Consider the following 21315-nt stretch of genomic DNA (forward strand, 5'->3'; position numbering starts at 1 on the left):
TTGACAAACTAACAGAGTAAGAGTTCTCTTCATTTTGTATGCGTGGCTTTTTGAGATCTAATAATATTTTGCCTACTACAAAGAATTTGCACGCTTATTGACTAGAAATCATTTTAAATCCTGGAGACAAATTAATTGGAGGATGAAATCACCATTACCATACCCAAGGTGAACATTGAATGCAAGTCATAGTTCCAATTTAAAATGCAATGAATGATTTAATTAAGTATTAGAAATTCTACCAACGCCAATCATTTTCAATAGTTGATTCCTATTCCTTTCATAGATTGAATTATGCACAATCAGAACTTATGCACTGTCAGAACTTCTTAACCCATTATTTGCTGAATACATAAAACTGTAAAACTTAGGTTTTCTGGGTTTCCATCCATCTACTGGATGCCCATAATACAGATTTATATAGAGTCATAGAGATGTACAGCATGGAAACAGACCCTTCGGTCCAACACGTCCATGCCGACCAGATATCCCAACCCAATCTAGTCCCACCTGCCAGCACCCGGCCAATATCCCTCCAAACACTTCCTATTCATATACCCATCCAAATGCCTCTTAAATGTTGCAATTGTACCAGCCTCCACCACATCCTCTGGCAGCTCAGTCCATACACATACCACCCTCTGCGTGTATCTTTGCACAATGACTACAAACATGTTATTTCATAAAATATTTCTTTGCAATAATACCAATTATCCTTTGGGTAGCTGACCTATCTTTTGTAAGTTAGAGAGGATCCTGGGAGATTTGTTAATGGATGCACAACCCCCACAAATAATATATGAAAATCACTGTTATAGAATGCCTGTTCTACTTTACGCTCTGCATTATTCATCTTTGACCAGCTGCCTCCTTTTGCATAACAATCTTAAAATCCCAGTAGTTCAAATTATCATAGCAGTTAATAATCGCCATCTGAAAGAATGTCATTGAATTTTCTGTTAGTTGCTAGTTATCTCAATATTTTCAGAAACAAGGTTAAAGAGGATTATCTAGGTAATTCAGAAGGTGTCCTTTATGTTTCCTCTCAAATAAAACTGATTGAGGGTTGCTTTAAAAGAAAGGAGTCATGATAGCTCAAATAGTAATCACTTGGAATATCTATTTTCATGGTCACTAGCACTCCTACATGGATGAAGTTCTTGTGGCTTAGAAAGAACAAAAAAAAAACACTTTAAAGCTTGTTAAGATTTTTCAGCATGCTTATTTTGGATAATCTTGTGATGCAACATTAAATGTAGCACTTTCATTCTTCTACCAGTTTCCAATGAAACTGATGCAGCTGTTTTTCCTAAGTCACTGTCCCACTGGTTAAAAAAAAGCCTAAAAATACAAATGTCTTTAAATATTCTCAAGCAGATTTACCCGGATCTGATTATAAAACCGTTTGGCAAAACATAGCCTGCCCACCTTTCATGCAAATCAACATTTATTTCATCCTTTTATCACTCAATCCTCATCCCCAGATTTTAATTCAACAGGAATCATGAATTAGAAAGCCAAATAAAATATCTTCATAATTTCTTTAGTGTGGGAAAAAATGCAATTATCTTAATTTCAGAAAAAAACTGGCCAATTAGTGTTCTGACAATTATCAATGTAATTTTACTTACATCAAAATAAACCTCTGAACCATTTTAATTCAGTATCACAGGTTTTTGGCATCTGGAAGATATACTCTACTGAAGAGTTCCCGATTATTCATTATGACCCAGTGAGGAGTGGTTTAACAGATTCCTTCATTTGTTAGACTCTTCCACTGGTAACAACAAAGTTTTAACTGAGAAATGGTGATTATACAGAGCAGTATCAGAAACAAGTCAGCTAGGTTTGTGAACGGCAAATATTTAACAAACAAAACTTATTCAAGTGAAGATATACTAACTATTAACAAAATGTTTAAACTATAAATACGTTCAAGTACCATTCCTGAAAATACAAACACAACTTTGAAGTCTACCAAGGTCTGTATAATCTTAAAGTATTTTGAGAAATTAATGATTAAAATCAGGCAAAAGAAATTATGCATAGATTGTCTAAATACTGATCTGTAGCTGCAGTCATTTTATTGGCAACGGTACATTTTCCTGGATTAGTTATTGCTGGCTGACTTCTGGTGTAGATTTCAAGTTTTCCTTTTCAGAAACCACCCTTTGTGGTAATGAGGTCTTCCAGACTTCTAGGAGAATAGTGCAAATAATGACCAATATATGGTATGCATCAATTTTGTAATGGCCATTCTCTCAGTCCTGTCAATGATGGAAGAATATGTCCTTTAAATAGGCCCAGAAAACAATTACCTAGAAACAGATTAGGGCCCACCAGAGATAGTGGTAAAAGTATAAATGACTTCACATGTGCCTGGCTCCTATCCCTTCTGCACTGCAGTGTTGTGCAATATGCAGCACTCCAATACAAAGCACAAATCCTCTTAAGGGCTGTACTGAAGGGTTCGTCCAGACCAACCAAGGCAGCGGAAACTAACAAACTGCATGATTCACTTTCAGAAGACCAACAGCTAACTTGATAACTGCACTGGAGTCCAAGCCACAGTTCTAGCATTCCAGTTACACTGTAAAGTGGTTCACACTGATTTCATGAACTTTGATTTTACTGGATACCTCTTGTCAGAATCCAACCACAGACACTAATGTTGGCAAGGACTTGTAAGGCAGCCAAGGATGCCTCAGGTTGTACAAGTCATGACAAATGCAGGGAACCTTCCCCACATTTACATGAGTCTCTTAGTGATTTCATTTGAGTAGCATGTTGAGGGAATGGGAGCCTTCTTATTCAGAATACCTCCAATTGGTACGGCATCTTAACGACTACAGGAGTGCATTCTACCACCATTGTGCCTGAGGGAATCCCATTATCCCACAAGTATGATTGATCCTTTATTTTATCCATCACATGGATTCTACTTCTGCTGTACTGATGCCTGCCACTTTTTTCCCACCTGCTGTTCTTATCTCTAGAAATACAGGTACTCTATCTTTTATTTTACTTTCTTTTCACACTGCAATACTTAATTTGCAGTACTGAAATTTCTTATCACCAAATCTCAGTAATCCTTGCAAACTCTGATTCCTTATAATGCATTATTACTTTCAGTTCTCTTTTAATACATGTCGTTTGCTTTTCTGTACAGTCAAATTAAATTTAATTTATTGAAACTTCATCCATCTTTATTTTTAAACTGTTTATTTTCTAGCCATTTGAATCCAACCTTAATTTAGTCTGACTTATTTTTATCTTTCATGTACATTTGCATTTAAGTGTAATTAATGTCTTGCAGATTTCCCCTTCCAGTGCTATCTATACTAGTTGAATGACTTCGACTACAGATTTACCTGCTGGTCGATTCCAGACAGTACACCTGCCCGTCCCATCACTAGCCACTGTAGCCCAAGAAAATAAATCCTTTTCCCATACTTCCTCTCTAAAAATATATTTATTCTCCTAGTCTATCCTCCTCCCTATCAATTTGCATGGGATTTGGGCTAAAGTCTAGGCAATATTCTGAATCTTGCTTTATAACTTAGCTCAAAGCCCGATGTCCCCTCAGTTAGAGAAGGTCGATGGAAGCTGAGAATCAAGAGTTAATGCAATTTACCTAGATGTGAAACAATGGAATGACACTTAATTACAGCATAAATACCATCATATATCAGTTGGGCCAAATGGCCTATTTTAATGTTATATTCTAACAGATGCAATTTAGTACATTTGAGGAAACACATACATATTATCTCCCTCAGAAGGATGAAGAAAGCAAAATACACGTACTTCAAAATAATATTCCATAATGTTAAGGCCACAAGAAGATGGCACTTACATTTTTTTAATTTAAAAATTCAGTCATGAAATCAAAATTTTGTATTGCTACTTGTATATATTGTAAAATTTTATTGCGACCAGAAATAAAATGGACTCTGTACTTCATTTTGAGATAGCTGACAGATTTGGGAACAAAGGGTGTTTTTTTCTGAGGTTTAGTATAAGGTTCATGTAGTTTCACATGCTAATGAAGGTAACTGGGCAACCATCATGTGTCAACATGATCTGATGTCTCTCTTTACAGCAGAGTTTTTTTTAGTATTGCAAGTGGTGTTTTCATACCTTGATATATTAATTGCATTCACTGAAACAAGAAGTCCATATTGCTGTACAATGTGTAAAACCATGAACAAGTGTTAAATTGGATTTTGACAGTATCATTAAGATTATTGGAATAGTTCACTTCAAAGGAATTGAAATTTAAGCTGAGTGGAAAGATATCCAGAGATGTTCTCTGCTTTTTGAATTCTAGAAACTCCGTTAAAGAATTTTTGTAGCAGATGGAGGAATTAAGTAGACCAAAATATTGTATTACGAGTATTGGTTGGGCAGTGTATTTGAAAACTACAAAGGACTAAGTTACTTTGGAGGGGATAATTTAAGGTCTTGGAATCTTATTCAAAATTTATTGACCATGAATCATTAGCTCAAATATTGCTGTATTTCTTCAACTTCAATGCATATCTAAATGTCAATATTTGCCTATATAATATTGGTATTAGTTTTGATATTTCCAAAATTCAAAAGAGATGTGTACTTCAGTAAATTGAGTGTACAGTATCCAAAATATTTGGTTTTATTATTTATTTAACCAAGGTTCCATGAAACTTAACGGTGATGATAGTCAAAAATTCCTACAGAGAAGATTTCATCACTCAAAGCTGCCAACAACTTTGTTTAATAGAGATGTTGCCAAAGACAAATACAACGATAATTAGACAAAAATTACCATAAATCATAAACTATGTTCATTGTTTTCTTGGAAATGGTGGGTGTGTAAGTAGCATGAGTCTAATAGGTGAGGAAAATACTTTGGAAGAGAAGATATGATCGTGTTTTCCTTTAAAATATATGCAATGATGCTTTCCTCACCATTCCAAGTCTAAATGATTTTACTGTCCAGCAACCTTCTGCATAAAGTTTGTTATAATCTCACTCAGTTGAAAGTATCAGTGAAGAGTTCACGCTTTATTAAATTAGGATATACTGGGCTGATTTGCGAAATGACAATCGTTCTCTTTATACCATAAACCCAGAGCTATGTTGAGACCAGAGAAATTACTTAGAACGCTTTATAATAATTGCGTGTTCTTGCTTACTCCTTTGAATAACTTCTGACCGATCACTCCCCATGGGGACTCGATGCCGTTTCACTCCGGCTGGACCAGCTACGCGCGCAGCACAATAAACACATCTGAATGACAAGCTTTTTGCTGTCTCTCTCTCTGCCCCGTGGAGATTTGAATGGTAACCTTCAGTTTCGAATCTATTTTCGCAGCTTCGTCGATGAACGTGCAATAATACGTTGTTGTGACCAGCTTAAACCCAATTCACTTGGTAACGGCGCTTCCAAATTACAATCCTTGCCCACAAATGTGTACAAATTAATCTGCTTTGGGCGCCCGTTCATTTGATTTAGGAGTAAAGTGTTCTCACGGAATAGATCAAGCTGACAAGTCTCGCTTACCTTTTTCCATTTGAGGCTTTCAACGATTCAGCTCGCCTGAACTGGCTTTAATGCATCTAAAGTACAGTCTTTCAGTTATTCCCCCCCCCCCCCAGCTGAGTTCATTCATTATAAACCTGCCATCAAGGACTGAAATTTTGAAACAGTCGATCATCCACAAACTACAGCGAAGCCAATGTCATTCAGCACTCCAGACAGCGATCAACCAGCGGATATATGAATTAGCCGCTCTAACCTCGGCTCCTGGAACAAAGCTGCACAAATCTACAACTAAAAAGCAAACCCGCCAGCAGTCACTTTGCTGATTCCTGTCCATACCGGGCACAACCGTTTCACAAAACTACTCTTCACATCATAAATAAGTCCAACTATTTACATTCGTGTGTGTGTGTGTGTGTGTATATATAGTATATATATAAAATCCTGCTTTAAGTGAGGGGGTTAACATGTAACCGATGAACATAATATTATTTTAAATAGACAAGTGTGCCGCTCCTCTATAACGCCTTGGAAATGGAAACGAGTGATAACAATTATTCTAAATAATTTTAATTACACAGGCGCTGCGGTTGCAGTTCACAGTGGACGTTTCTCCTCGTTTCCCTTCTAGCTTCAACAACAACAACAAAGCACTACATTACTTACGGATCTCCAAACTGAGCCAGCAGACTCCTCAGCCGCCTTGGAGTTTTGTTCGCTGTGCAGCTGTCCTCTTGCCCGCTCTCTGGCTGCTGAAGGGAGCCCGAAGCTCCCACCCACCCCCAACCACGCTCGGCTGCCGCCTCTTATCCACGCTGCACAGACGCTTTTGCGATAAGAAATCAAAAGGAAACCCTCTTGCGGCCGCCGATGTGGTTGGTCCGGCGAGGAACTGGCGCCTGGATGAAATGTGACTACTGCGTGCTCTCTACTTCTGTTAAAAGCAACGCGTCCCAAACGCTGCGACTCCCCTTTCCAGCCTGAGTTGTTCTGTAGTGACTGCCGCTGCCAAGCAACCAGTCTACCACCCTGAGCCTACCCCCACCACCCCCCACCCCAAATATTATAACCTTCACGGCAAAGATAATGGAAACTCTCCATCAGAGCAAGAGGTCATTTGCTCCGCGAATTTCATTTTAGTACCTGATGGTGAGGCAGCTCAGGGCTTCGAACTGGCGCCTTTGAGAAAGTTGCGAGGCTCCTGGGTCAGCACGAGGACGGAAAGAGCGGGAGACGCCAGCACCAGTGATCCGGCGGCACAGCTGCTCCCCCGCAGGGTGACCTTTCAACTGCACGCCGGCTCACACATCGTGCTCCTTCTCTCCCTCGACAGCACTGGATGGATGGACGGACAGACAATGAAAAATTCAGGTTGAACTTTTATGTTAACTTGACCGAAATTCAGAAAATGTTTCCTCCGCTTCCAGATGTATTATCGAAAGCCGCATGGAAACCACTTTCATTGATTTTTCGCACTTCTCTGCGGAGTCAGTGTGTCCGAAGCCTTGTAGCTGACATCTGGCATAAACAATCGCTCGAATTGTTCGGCTCTGTTCACCACAAATAAATTGCCCCCTTTGTCAAATGAAATGCTCTTGCGCTCGGGAAAACAATAACATTGGTGTCAGTTATCTGCTAAACAAGTAGAGCCAAACTTGGTAAGTAGTCTAACATATAAACTGAGTCGAAATTTGTTTTGGTAAAGATTTTTGGTTTGTCTATAAACGGACATTACACGGCTGGATGGATCATACTCTGGATTAGTGGTGCTGGAAGAGCACAGCAGTTCAGGCAGCATCCAAGGAGCAGCGAAATCGACGTTTCGGACAAAAGCCCCTGATGAAGGGCTTTTGCCCGAAACGTCAATTTTACTGCTCCTCGGATGCTGCCTGAACTGCTGTGCTCTTCCAGCACCACTAATCCAGAATCTGGTTTGCAGCATCTGCAGTCATTGTTTTTACCTCGTATGGGTCATACGACAGGTTGTCTGAAACTAATTTGCAGTGAAGCGTTTTCTGGCTGAACACTCCTCAAAACAGTGAAGGATTATGGATGTGGGAAGACGTTCGCAATATACAAAGGTGTGAACACAAATACTGCACTTAGCTGCACCAACAGATAATTAACATTCTGATCCCAATTTCCCAGTCACAGCTGGCCAACGATTGGAGTGGCTTCGCTTTTGTTTTGTTTTTTTGGTTGGTTCTCTCTCCCCTTGGTTGCACCCTTCTGCCAGTCGCCTAACCATAGAGAAGATGGCAGCAGCATATTCAATTTTCCTGATACTGGTTCATCAGTCCCTTGAAGAAAAAAAAATGGAAACGTGAAAAGGTCTTTGACCAATGTTAATTTTCTTTCTACAAAATTTTAAAACCTTTTTGAAAATCATTTGTAACCAAATTTTAAGTACATCATTACATGATACATTTGTAGTGTGTTAAACTTTTATATTCTTTGTTACCAGTGTTGTCAGACTAGGAAAATAGGTTATTTTTCAATTCCAGGACAGCATCAAATTATACATTGTAGAATAGAGTTAATGACAGTCAGGCCAATATCTCAAAGGTAAAACCAACAAGATTAAGGGAAATTAGGTTATGTTGAACCTAATGCAATAACTTCTGTCACAGTCATTGTCTTTTAGTAAGAATTTGTGCAGCCTGATGGGATGATTTTAGATTATTTACGGGGTGGCATAGCTTGTTATTCTTACTTTATCCCACTAATATGACTCAAGTTTGATAGTTCAGCTGGTAGAGCCAAAAAGGCAGCATTTTCAGGTTGTTAGTGCAATTCCAGCTGAAAGTGGACCATGACTTTTAATATCTCTCGTGGCACAGTCTTTGAGCCAGAGGCCTGATTTCCCACCTACACTGGGGATGTAACATAACACATCTGAATAGGTTAATTAAAAATATCTATCCCACTCACATTTGTGACTTTAATCTGACAAGAATGCGCTGAATGAAAGATTTGGAGAAAACATCAGGCCTGGATTTGGACAGGTAGCAGACTTCAAGTAGATGGAGATCTAGCTTTAAAATACCAAGCCACCACATTTCCCAGTGGAATTAATTGAGACTTAAGATAGTTTAACTCCACTGAATCATTTATATTCTACTTGCCAACTGTTTTTCCAAATTGGGTATGAAGAGGCAACTGGTAGATTGTTGGTCAATTAAAATAACATGGCCCAGTGGATACCTACTGGCACTGAACTAAATCTTGGATTTTTTTTTAAATACTGTGTGGCAGGTTGGAAAGAGGATGTGTTCAGGAGCCAGACTCTAAGCTGAATTTTATGCAGATGCAGTACTGTAAATGAATCCTGTATCCATTAATAGGTAGTTAGTTGCATATGTTCACGCAGCAGCCATCCAATTAAAGAATGCAATGATAGAGGAGCAACCAATTAAGCAGCTTGATGCATGGGAGCCTTCCAATCCTTCCAAACAAAAAAGTCAGCATCAGCTAATGCTGAATCAGCCCTGGTGGCATACTTAGAGCAGCTGATCCTATAGTTAACTGCTACATGAACAAATGATCCCTACATATTCCTATTAGATTAGATTCCCTACAGTGTGGAAACAGGCCCTTCGGCCCAACAATCCACACCGACCCTCCGAAGAGTAACCCACACAGACCCATTTTCCTTTGTCTAATGCACCTAATACTACGGGCAATTTAGCATGGCCAATTCATGTGACCTGCACATCTTTGGATTGTGGGAGGAAACTGGAGCACCCGGAGGAAAGCCACGCAGACACTGGGAGAATGTGCAAACTCCACACAGACAGTTGTCCAAGGCTGGAATCAAACCTGGGTCCCTGATGCTATGAAGCAGCAGTGCTAACCACTGAGCTATCATGCTGCCCTGTAAGCCTGTGTTGTTTTGCTACTACTGATGTTGCCTTGGGTTATGATTCCATTGCTAGCCTGAGACACCCTGTTGTCGCTGACCTCACTCAAGATGCAAAACAATTAATGGGCTCACCAAAAGGCAACACCATTCCTAATGGAAGGAAGACCCCAGGTTGTTGCACATGTTCGTAATGCACTCCTGCAAGTTCTTCTGCAAGCTCCAAGACCATGACAGGAGATTCTCTTCTAAGATTAGGAGTAGTGAACACTGCCTGTCAAGAACATCTGGATGCAGATTGCAGAGAAAGTCAGCAGCTATGGAATTACATCAAAAACTGAATCTAGTGCCAAAAGCACATCCATGCCCACAATTTGATATGCCAAGGTGAGTGCTCCACACTCCTTTCCTTTTGGGTCTTGCATGTGATGGTGGAAGAGCGTTGGATTAGATGGTGACAAATGACTGAGGCAGCAGCATTTCCTGTTAGAGTTATGCTACCCCTCAGTGAGGGGCACTTGCCTGTGTTCGCTAATCCCACAAGTTTACTCTGTGGCCTCCATCATGGGTTGCAAACCTTACCCCCCCCCCCCCCCCCCCCCCCCCCCCCCGCCCCAGTCACCATTGGTGTTGTGCTTGTCTTTGTGGGGACATTTCATCTTCCTTTTTGTACTTGTGGGAAAACAGAAAACAATATTACAGAAAATGCCAAGATTAGTTGAAGTATCCATGACTCCACATCCTCACCCACATAAAGGAGGAGACCTTGGAGTTGGCACGTCAGCCTTGCAGAGGTGCCAATCCAGGCGGGTGACTTAATGAGTGCACAAGGATGCAACTAAAAGACAGAAGTCAGAGTCTGATCGATGTTGCAGAAGTGGACCTCTACAGTACATGCTGATGTGAAGTAATGAGGTCCTTAACCCTTAATGTTCATGTTCTAGGGTGGCAGCAGATAGGAATGAAACAGTAAGTTATCCGAGGAAATTTAATCTGCTTTCGAAGTAGAGTGAGTGAAAAATAACCTCCAAACCTGTGCATAAATTGATGCTGCTGGTACAGAAGCAATTTATAAAGAAATCCCTGTGCAAGTCATAAGTAGTCAGACTTCCAGTGGATTAATCAAACATCACAGTAACTTCAAAACAAGGGAAGTATGGAACCTTTTTTGATTATTGTGACCTTACTTACACGAGAAGGAAAAATAAATTCTGAGCACCTGTTTGATTCAAATGTACCTTTGAAGAGTTGTAAGATGAATCCTCACCACTGCTCGTCATTTGTAATCTATTTGGTACGTTTACTGCCTCCATTCACCTTCCTGGTAGGGATCTACAGGGTGTGCTTGACCCAGTGTGGTAGAAGGAAATCAATTGAGTGTCCAATGAGAAGTGGATCTTGTCTTAAACAGGATGCAGTTAATTGCATAATAGAAACTATGTACAAGCCACATTGATATGCAAGACATTGTTACAACTGCCAGTTGTAAATCTTTGAGTTCCTTTCAGGTCCTTCAGGATCATAAGTCTGTATGACATCATCATGGGTTAATATTAACGCTTTCAGACATTTATACGTTTTATAGAAAATAACCTGGTATCAGACATTCTAATGCACAGCCTGGCAGGAGTACAAATCTGAAAGACAATCAAGGAAGCTGGATACAGTAATTTGTGTCTATTTGATTGATTTCAGCAGTGCCAGCAATGAACTCTTGAAAGGCAAAACAGGTTTAAAAGAACATGACAGCACAGCAGCATCTTTGTGCACGAAAACTGAAAAATTGTCAATTTCAGGTTGATTTGAGACAGGATGATAAAAGAATAGGTTAGACATGCTCTGTATAGTATCATGAACATTACCATACGCTGTGGAAGGTAAAAACATTTCACTGCAGGAAGAAATGAAGATGAATTGTAACTTCCATTACAATGGAGGCCAGTGATGAAAATTTAGAACCTGGTGGAGGTGGGAGGCAAACTTGTGGCTTATAGTTGCATAACTTCAAAGAGTTATCTGGAACATATTTTCATTAAGAAAATACTTTTGCAAACTTAATCACTAATTCTAAAAAAAGACTCACATCTAACAGCGAAGTCAGAATGCTTATTCAGAGAAGTTAATGTATCTCATGAAACTTTGCAAGAGGTCCTCCTGGAGACAGCATGAGATTTATTTTTGGATTAGTTCTTGAAAATAGCTAAATAGTAATTTCCTTCTTCAATAATGTTAGACTAAATGTTCTCACAAATCAAAGTTGTGCTGTCATATGCTTGTTTTGTGTTCCTTAACACAACATTGCCACTTCCATATTAGATTGCTAAGTAACATTGGTTCAATTTAGTTAAAAATCCCAAACAAGTTTACTGAGTAGACAAAGTGATAACTTTCAATTACACATCCTTATTGTCTAGGGCTCTGCTGTTTTGACTTATGACTGCTGACCATATGGTGTCACCCTTATGCTGGTCTTCATTTGCTTGTTTAGCTCGCGAAGCTGGAATACATAATTTTCTCCTGCAAGAGAAAATTAATGTGCTGTGAACAAAAATACATTAGGTAATTGCAAAACATTTTACACAAATAAGAATTATGAAATTTACAAATTTGTGCATAGTGTACAAATGGTGTGACAATCCTTAGAGACAGTATAACCTTCCGGAGATCTAGACTTCACAGTTGGTTGTTCTTGATTTTGTATGTGTCTTGGTCACTTGTGTGTTGCTGAATATGTGAAAAACCATCATGGCCACAGCCAACACACTTTCATTATCCGTGTATCTGTGTGCAGTTTCCTATCTTTGCTTATATGTCCTTAACGTTGCTCCATTTGGTGTTGTGACTGCATGGATCTAGGCTGACTGGTAACCCAATTCCCCAGATTGGATGTATGCCCCTGACCTTTTGTGCTATGCACAAATTAAGCAGTTTTGCACCCGTATTTTGGTCATGTGCTATCTTCATTCTTGATTGTTTTTCAAAAAAATTGTGCTTTCTGAGAACGTGGACAAGTGATGGTTCAGCAGGATTGTTCCAACTTGCATTCCAAAAATGTGATGGTAAGTCCGCTTCGAAAAACGTAGGTCTTAGGTGTGCAATAGCAATAGAAAATTATTGAGAAAAATAGAAATTGCTGGAAAAGGTCAGCAGGTTTGGCAGCATCTGTGGAGAGAAATCAGTTAATATTTCAGGTCGAGTGACGCTTCTTCAGAGCGAAATTATGGTTTTGTCGCATTGTAATTCATAAGTGCTATGATAGTGAAAACCATTTGCTTGGCAATAATAATAATATGGTGAGGCTGCCACATAGTTTATGCACCATTTGACATACACATCCTTAAATACTGTAGCAATATTCTGCAATTGTTAATCAGGTATGATCTCTTAACGGTACCAAATAGATTGAATATGGCACTCACTGTGTCTGCTTTGGATGCATTTAAAGTATTCTTTCAATGACAATTAGAAATTTGGAAAACTAGTGGAAGACTAGAAGAAAATCATTACCATTAATATAAGACCAAGGGATTGATGAAATCTCATGAGAAGGTAGAGGCTCTTTTGTGTTGCTATGTTTCATGACTCTGGCATGTTTTACACTTCCTTCCTGTCATTGACTGCTGGTTAATGTGCCAGGTGCCTTGTTTTCTTTATGCCCACATATTCCTGATGTAGCTGTGACAAGTCCCAATAAAGCACTTCAGATACAAGCACTCGTTTCCCTTTTAAACATTATATTCATTTGAGATACTTCATTGATCTCTGCAAGGCCAAAAGCAACAATTATGCATGGTGCCTTCATTCATGGATCATTAGCCATTTCTTCGTGAAAGTAATTGCGTTTGTGCTGCCCAAAGTTCATCAAATCGACCTTACACAGGCCTTTCACCTCTACCATAATGCCTACTGTAAGTCTAGAAGGATTTCTGCATTATTGTTCAGATTTGATGATGTGCTCAGTTTCTGATGTAGCCATTTTGATGCAAGGCTTGCATTCAACATCACAGTAATTTCCCAGGACTTTTAGTAGAAGTTGTTGTCTCTGGTGTATTTCATTGTTTTTACTAAATTATTTCCAATGGTTTGACTACCAAACAGATACTAGTAGAATCTTGAGATACTTAAAAAAAAGTGTTTTCTATGTTGAAATAATTTGGGTTTGTCTTCTGATAAACCTTTGGATCCAAGTACAGTTGGTTTACCATCTTGCTTGAGGTAAGCTCCTGGCTCTTTTTCTGAGATGCAGTGACTTTCAAGATTATCATCTTCACTGTTGTGTAGTGTTGAAGGACAGTAACTCCCAATTTTTTCAGTAACATTGCACACTTCAGTGAGGCAAATAGTTTGGTAGCACAACCATGTATTTGTCATCTCAATTTTGACGAATAATTTTCACAAGTTTTATGAGCGGTTTTGGTTGGAAAGAATATTTAATTTGAAACAATTTTTGTTTTGCAGTGATTTTCATTACCTTTCTCAAATTGTATGACACACTTGGATAATTCTCACAGCAGACTGGTTGAAACAGTTGCTGTAAGATGCAGGTTTCTGGTGACACTGGATGTTTGAGTAGTTTGAGCAAGTGTTTATGGTCTGACCTTAATAATATGCAGCATTTTTCATAAGAGCTTTCTTCACGATGCCGCTTTGTCAGGAAGCTTTGTTATGAATAGGGCAAGGAAATCAAAAAATATGTCTGCAAGTAGTCTTTATTTTGTGGAGTAGGCATATATCATACGTTCACAATTTTACCTGCATTGGATGGATTTCACAGCTTAAATACATGGAACCAAAACAGTTGATGTGACCTAAAATCATTTAGCATTTCCTGCTATTGAATTGAAGTCCCTCATGACGAGTTGTTGTCCTCAGTGAGTGAAAATGTCAGCCAAGTTCTTCTTTGGTTTTGCCCATCACTGCAATATCCTTAGCAATACATGCATATCCAGGAATCTTTTTCATACTTCTGACCAAACAAATCATGTAATAGAACAGCTTCTGTCAGTATGCTAAGTACACAATGGATTATGGCATTATGTTCCAAGTTATTCCGAGTGCTCTTAAGCCTCCCTGCACCTTCCAGGAGGGCAATTGACAACATTGCATTTTCTCGGAGGTGTAATAAAGTATCGTTTTGGAAGTTACCTATGGTGTAAATTCTACCTGTGTATGTTTGTTATAAGTACTAGACTGACTCAGAGTATTCTTGGCCTGATCTGTTGTAATTGGCATTTTGATTTTTCCACAATGTTAAATTCCATATATACTGGTAGTCCTATTTCTGGTTTATTCATGTCTACCGTACAGAATATTTGTGGCTTCCTTCCAAATATACCATAGCTGCACTTTTGTCATCAGTCTACCAATACCAGGGTTAGGTGACCATTATTTGTAGACAGTTTGGCTTTTTTTTGCACCATTGATTTCCAATGATCCTATATCCTTCAAGATGCTGATGGTAGTATGTATGCAGTAGCTCCTGTTCTATCTTTAGTTTTGAGCTTGAATTTATTAATTTTCTTCTGGCAAATGAAAGCAATAGCTTTAAAAGCTACTGTTTTAAGGTTTCATCCATACAATGTGCCACATTCACAAATTGGAAAACCTGTTTTCTGATTGGAAGGTTCTAAATTTTTGTCATGCTCTATTTTACTAGCCTCATGTACATCTGTGCACTTATGCAAATTCTATCCAACCCTGTTACATCTAATATACTGCACATGCTTTTGTTTGCTTATATCTTCTATTGTAGTCTTTAGGTTGCATCTTTACAACCGGATTTCTCACAAAAGAAGGCCCACTGTCCACTTGCATGCAAGACTTACAAAGAGTTTTGCAATGCAGGACAGCTTTTTGATGGGAACAACTGCTTGCTTTGTGCATCCTGACTCCCATGTCAATATTGATAGCTGCAACTAATCCTGCAGATGTTGTTGTCCGGCTACAATGGCTTCATATTTTCTGCAATCTCTTAACAGTCTTTTTTCAATGTCATGACTTGGTTTTATCTAGGAAATGGTTTCGGAATGCTTTTATGGATGTTGAAGCTAATACTAGCTCCATTATCTACCTAGATGGGCAGCCTCTGAGAAATCCACGGCCTTGCTTCGGTCATGAAATAATCCAATTGATTTTTGTGGCCATAATTTGAGAGATATCAGCTGTAGATGAATTCTGAAGTTCGTTTGTACACCATCTGATCTCCAGCATTTCTTACAGATGTGCAGGATTTCTGTGCTCCTTTTCAGATAGGCTTGAAATGTAAACTCGGAAATCCCTTCAATGGATATCTTGATTAGTTTTTTGCTGCTTATTGATTCTGAAACACCTAACTCCAAAAAGTGTAGCTCCATCCATTATTCAAAAAGCTTGAAGTCAGATGTTGGCCCACATCCATGAATGAATAAGTAAAATGATGTCTTGCATGCTCTTGCTTGGAGTCTACACGGCTGCTCGTCATGTGGTGTCATCCAGAACCGTGGCTCATTCGGATACTCAGTTCTTAAAGCTGAAACACATGTAGAAATAAATTGCTGTAAGTATTATCATCATTTCTTACCTTTTTACTATGAAAGAACATACTGAAAACAGAAATTAAGGCCAAGCAATACATAAAATTTTAAAAGGGTAACCAATTAGATCTACTCATTAACATGATCCCAGTATGCAGCCAATATAAAAGGTTGTATAGATTGATTGTATGCTCTGCAGAGAGTCCACATGCATGTGTGAATAATGTGATGGAGAGCCAGACTGAACCTCCTTAAAGGGAAGCAATGCCGTGATATGAGCTACAGAAATAATATCTGTAAGGCTTTGCAGAGAGTACAGAGACAGCAGATGAAACAGTAGCCTAGGGCGAAGACACTTTTAAAAAAAATTTCCACAGCACTTGAAACCTTGATGAGGAGGGTGAAAGAAAAGGAGAAATGCCATATTTCAACAGGGAGCCAGGAGCCCTTCAAAGCACACTGATATGAATGAGAGATGTAAGTTACCAGAGTTTGGACCAAGTTTGGCACTTTCTCTGGCAGTTCCTTCCAAGCGTGCACCATCCTCTGCTTGGAAAAGTTTGCCCATTAGGTCCCTTCTAAATCTTTCCCCTCTTACCATAAACCTATGCCCTCTAGTTTTGGACTCACCCACTCTCGGGGAAAAAACCTTGTCTGTTTATCCTACCCATGCCCTTCATGATTTTATAAACCTCTAAGGTCACCCCTTAGACTCTGCTCCTGGGAAAATAGCCCCAGCATATTCAACCTCTTCACTGTAGCTCAAATCCTCCAACCCTAGCACCATCCTCGTAAATCCTTTCAAGTTTTATAACATCCTTCATATAAGAGGGAGACCAGAATTGCACATAATACTCCAAAAATAGCCTAACAAATGTCCTGTACAGCCGCTCCATGACCTCCCAACTCCTATACTCAATACACTGACCAAGAAGGCAAGCATACCAAATGCAGCTTTCACTATCCTGTCTACGTGCAACTCAACTTTCAAGGAACTATGAACTTGCACTCACTAGGTCTCTTTGTTCAGCAACACAGCCCAGAACCTTATGATTAAGGGTATGAGTCCTGCCCTGATTTGTCTTTCCAAAATGCAGCACTTCCTATTTATCTAAATTAAACTTAATCTGCCATTCCTCAGCCCATTGCCTATCTGATCAAGATCCCGTTATGCTCTGAAGTAACCTTCTTTGCTGTCCACTACACCTCAAAATTTGGTATCATCTGCAAAGTTACTAACCATACGTCCTGTGTTCACCTATATCAATGACGAAAAGCAATGGACCCACCACGATCCTTATGGCATAGTGCTCGTCAGATGGCAGCTCCAGTCTGAAAGGCAATCCTCCACCACCACCACCCTCTGTCTTCTACCTTCGATTCCAAATAGGATGCAGAAGCATGCTCAGTTTGTCTAAGCATGAAAGGGGATTGAACCTCATGTTGGCATTAATCTGATTCACAAATATGAACATTCAAACAAGGAGCAGGATTAGGCCATTCTGCGCATGAGCCTAGTCTACCAATTAATAAGAATATTGCTGATCTGATTGTAACCACAAACCTGCATTCTGCCTGCTCACAACGTTTTGCCAGCTTGCTTATCAATAATCTGCCTACTCTGACTGAAAAATATTTAATGACCCTGCTTCCATCACATTTTCAGTAAGAATGTTTCAAAGCCTCAATCCTCAGTGGGACATAAAATTGCCTCATATCTTTTAAATGGGTGAGCCTTTATATTTAAACAGTGACCCATAGTTCTAAATCCTCTCAAAAAGAAGTCCTCTCCATATCTACCCTGCCAAGGCACTTCCGGATATTATGTTTGAATCAAATCACCTTCTGTTCTTCTATCAGTGGATACAAGCCTAATCTGTTCAACCTTTCCTAATTAGACAACTCACCTATTTCAAAACGTAGTCTGCTAAACCTTTTCTGAATTGCTTCCATTGCATTTACATCCTTTCTTAAATATGGAGACCAGTATGGTGCACAGTACTCCAGACATGGTCTCATCAGTGCCCTTTACAACTAAAACATAAACTCCCTTTTGTATTAAATTTCCCTCTCAAAGTACAACATTTCTAATAGCTTTCCTAATTACTTTTGTACCTGCACATTCTGCTTTTGAAATTAGTGCACCAAGACACGCAGATCCCTCTGCGCATCTCATAATTTAGATAATATTCTTCCTGCCAAAATGGAAAATTCTATATTTTTTCACTTTGTTAAATAGTTTGAATAGATATTTAGTTAAACTGCCCAAATATTTTTGTAGCCTCCTTATGTTCATTTTCACAACCTATTTTCCTACCTATCACTATAATGTCAACAAATACGGAACCTACCATTCATCCCTTTATTCAAATCATTTATATCAATTGTAAACAGTTAATGTCTGAGGTCTGACCCCCGTGGCACATCATTCATTGATCTTACAAACCTGAAAAAGATCCACTGCCAACCTTGTACTCCCTGTTAGTCAGCCAATCCTCTATCAATGCCAATATGCTATTCCATGCACAATGAGTTTTAATTTTCTGCAGTAACTTTCAATGTAGCTCGTTATCAAATACCTTCTGAAAATTTAAGTACAGTGCATCTAACCATTTCCCTCTATCTCCAACACCATACTATGTTTTAAAAACTCTAGTAGAGCAGTTAAATGTGATTTCCCTTTCACAAAAGCATAATTACTTTATCTGATTACCTTGAACTAACCTAAACACCCTGCTAACACTTCTTTAATAATAGCATCTAACATTTTCTCAGTGGATGATTTTAGTTAACTGACCTGCAGTTTCCTATTTACTGTCTTCCATTCTAATGGGACCTCTCCGGAATGTAGGTAGTTTTGATAAGTTAAGACTAATTATCTTAAGACCCTAGGTCATCAGTTCCTCCATCCCTTCCATTTCTTGATCATAGCTGCTTCTGGGATGCTCCTTGTATCCTCTACAGTGAAAACTGATTTAAAAATACCTGTTATAAAGCATCTTCCTTGTCTTTATTTTCTATTATCCATTCCACAGACTCCCTTTCTATAGAATCAATTACTCAATTAACTTCTTTTGGAGTACTTTGTAGAAATTGTTGCCATCTTTTTTTTAATATTGATGACTTTTTAAACTTTATTTCCTTCCTTTTATGGTTATTGTTTCTGCCCAATGTTTTGACTTGGCATCTGTCTGCACAATTGTATACTTAAAGCTAAATTTAACACAGTATCATTCTAGTTGACTATGGATGGTGGACCCACATCTTAGAATTTTTCTTATTCTTGGAATCCCCTTTAAATGTCTGCCACTCTATCTGTCTCAATCACTAATGACCATTTCAACCCAATTTTCCCATTCTCTTTAGCCAGCTATGCTTTCACTCACTCCTGATAGTGCCTGCTTAAGTTTTTAAAAATAGTCTCCAACCCTTCTTTCCTTCAAACCGAAAGTGAAATTCAGTCACACTGTGGTCACTGCTACCTCAGCAGATCTTCATTACAAGATCATTAATTAATCTTACCTCATTGTACGGTACCTGGTCTTGTATCACCTGCTGTCTGGCTCCAAAACATGCTGTTTTCAGAAACTATCAATAAAAAGCCATGAACTAGTCGTCTATGCCATCTTTGTCCATCATACTTTTTCAGTCTATCTACAGATTAAAATTTCCAATCAATACCTTTTTGGCAAGCTCTTGTATTTTGTCCATTATGCTCCATATTACTTTACAATTACTATTACAGCATGTGTACACTACTGTCCCCATAACTTTTTGCCTTTATCATTTCTTATCTCAATTTAAACCATTTCCATTTTCTGGTTTCCTGAACTTGGGTCATCCCTTTCTATTGTGCTAATACCATCATTAATGATCAGATTTTTCCTAAATTATTTTCCACTTTTTTCCTAAGTTCCTGTACTCCCTAAATATCCTGCATCCTTCAGTATGTAAATGAGTCCAAATCATCCTGTAATCATGTCACTGTAATGGCTATCAGATCTCATTTATTTTTGTGCACTGTTCACTTGTTTGGTTTCAAATGTTTTCAATAAGTATTCACATTCAAAGTCCTAAGCTTTATCCTTTTTTATTCTTTTTGAAACCGTAGCCGTTTTTTATTTGCTTTATCCGTATTTGTACTCTCTATACCTTACTGTCATGGTCTGTTTTTCATTTCTGATGTTAATACCTTCTCTTGCCTTGTCTCTGTTCTTTGATTACCTTTCTTGATGAAGCACATCTTATCAAATTTGATCCCTTGCCTCCACCATTTAGTTTTAAATCTTTTCTGCATAACTTGTTATGCATCTGCAAGAACAACAGTCCCAACATGGTTCAGGTGGAGACTGTCCTAACACTAGAGCACTCGTTTTTTTTTTAGTAATACTAGTGACAGTATCCTCCCAACCCACTTCTCCCACACCAACCTTTTTGAGCCAAATGTTCATCTCTATAATCTGATTTGCTACACAATATTTTGCACGCGATCAGGTGATAATCCAAAGATTGCAACCTTTTTGAGGTTCATACTAAGTATGCAGAGCCTCCTTTGTTCTGTCTATGTCATTGGTAACAACATGAACCATGATGGCTAGATTGTCCCCTTCCAGCTGCAAGACTTTTTTTCCCAGCTGTGAGCCCACACAGCTATCTGCAGCTTTGCTGCAGAGGATGGTATCAACCCCTCTGTACTATTCCCTACGATAACGTGTTTTGTTTCACCACCCCACCCCGCCATTTCAGTGCCTTCCTGTATAGAACAGTTGTGATCCACCCTGTGATCTCCACTCTCACCCAAACAATCTGAAAGAATCTCAAACCTTTTGCAAAGGCTGAAGCATTCCTACACTTCCAATCCCTTTATCCATCTAACTTGCAGTCACATCCCTGTTCTTATACAGTGAACAAATTCTAAGAGATGTGACTGCTTCTGGTACAAATAATACAGGCATGTATTCCCATTCCTTGATGCATCAGTGTCTGTAGTTCAATCTCCAGCTCAGAAAATCTGAGCCAAAGCTGTTCAAAATTCAAACACTTATCTGCAGATATGTTTGCCCTGGATAAAGCTGGTATCTGGGACCTCTCACATGCTGCAGCCATGAGATGCCACCTGACATTCTATCTTTTAATGTGTTCTGCTTAGCGACTTAATTACTTTATTCAATTACTTTTACTTTTGTTTTAATGTATTCTTGATTTTTTGCTAACTGTTTCTGGATGCTGCTTTTGCCTATTCATCCAGATGATGCTGACTGTTTCCTTTCACCTGCGTGTCGAGATGATTCTGACTGTTTTGGGTTCTTCAATTTGCCCACTCATGTGACCAAGTGAGACTGTGTTTATTATAGAGAAGGAGACTATTCAATCTATTGTGTCCCCACCAGTCAGAGTCATACAGCAGAGAAACAGACCCT

The 21315-nt window shown here is 38.9% G+C and overlaps 1 protein-coding gene across 3 annotated transcripts in view; it reads right to left on the reverse strand.

The window, feature by feature from the left end:
* The window catches only part of adcy2b (adenylate cyclase 2b (brain)), a 627652-nt gene extending 620944 nt beyond the window's left edge, over nt 1–6708 (reverse strand). For 2 of the 3 annotated variants that reach the window (XM_087986818.1, XM_043689618.2), the window contains exon 1: nt 6191–6373. The gene's annotated coding sequence lies outside the window, so the exon portion shown is untranslated. Of the gene's footprint in view, nt 1–6190; nt 6374–6667 lie in introns of those variants that run through there. The other variant, XM_087986815.1, reaches the window with a different exon arrangement.
* Between the last annotated feature and the right edge of the window lie 14607 nt (nt 6709–21315).

This window comes from Chiloscyllium plagiosum, unplaced genomic scaffold, assembly GCF_037043375.1.
Source record: "Chiloscyllium plagiosum isolate Xiang-an unplaced genomic scaffold, Cpla_swu_hap1 HiC_scaffold_5, whole genome shotgun sequence".
NCBI lineage: Eukaryota > Metazoa > Chordata > Chondrichthyes > Orectolobiformes > Hemiscylliidae > Chiloscyllium > Chiloscyllium plagiosum.